Source organism: Arachis duranensis, chromosome 6, assembly GCF_000817695.3.
Source record: "Arachis duranensis cultivar V14167 chromosome 6, aradu.V14167.gnm2.J7QH, whole genome shotgun sequence".
In the NCBI taxonomy this organism is placed as follows: Eukaryota; Viridiplantae; Streptophyta; class Magnoliopsida; order Fabales; family Fabaceae; genus Arachis; species Arachis duranensis.
This window is the reverse complement of record NC_029777.3, coordinates 83,206,089-83,207,055: the sequence shown is the minus strand read 5'-3', so window position 1 is coordinate 83,207,055 and position 967 is coordinate 83,206,089.

Below are 967 nucleotides of genomic sequence, written 5' to 3'. Positions count from 1 at the left end.
CGCACATTGCGAAACAGGCCAAGGACGCGCACGCGTACCATGCGCGCACGCGCCAATGAGGGCATATGACTTCATTTATGTAACACGTGCCTGGCGATTTTGGGGAGGTTTCAGCAACCAACTTTGGCGCCAAAATGCACATAAAAGCCAAGGATTGAAGGGGATTGACAACACATGTTCATACACACACACACACTCACTAGGATTAGTTTTAGTTTAGTTTTCTAGAGAGAGAAGCTCTCACTTCTCTCTAGAATTAGAATTAGGATTAGGTTTAGGTTAATCTCTCTTCGTAGATCTAGGTTTAATTCATGCTTTGATTCAATTTTCCTTTAGCAATTTTCAACCTTCTCATCTCTCTCTTTCTAGTTATGTGTTTCTATAATTGTAATTCTTCATTTTGTTTTGGATAGATTGTTGTTCTTTAGTTTCATTTCAATAATGCAATTTGAGGTAATTCATGATAATTGTGATTTCCTTGATTGTTGTTGTTAATTCTTTGCAATAATTATTGTTAGATTCTATTCTTGTTATCAATTTACTATGCTTTTCTTTTGTGCCTTCCAAGTGTTTGATGAAATGCTTGGTTGGATTTTAGAGTAGGATTTTATACTCTTGGCTTGGAAAGGTAACTTAGGACCTCTTGAGTTACTAATGTCCAAGAGATTGATGATTGGGAGCCATTGACTCTAGTTCTCACTAATTGAATTAGTGGAGAGTTAGGACTTATGGACTAGGATTGATATAGCTCATTTGACTTTCCTTTACTACTAGTTAGAGGATGATTTAATGAGATTAATCCTTGCCAATTCTCATACTGTGGTTAGTGATTAGAATAGAGATCCTTGACCACCAACCCTTGCCAAGATCTTTTTAGCCATTAGTTTACTTTCTTGCCATTTATCTTTCATGTTTCTTATCAAAACCCCAAAACATACTCCATAACCAATAACAAGACACTTTATTG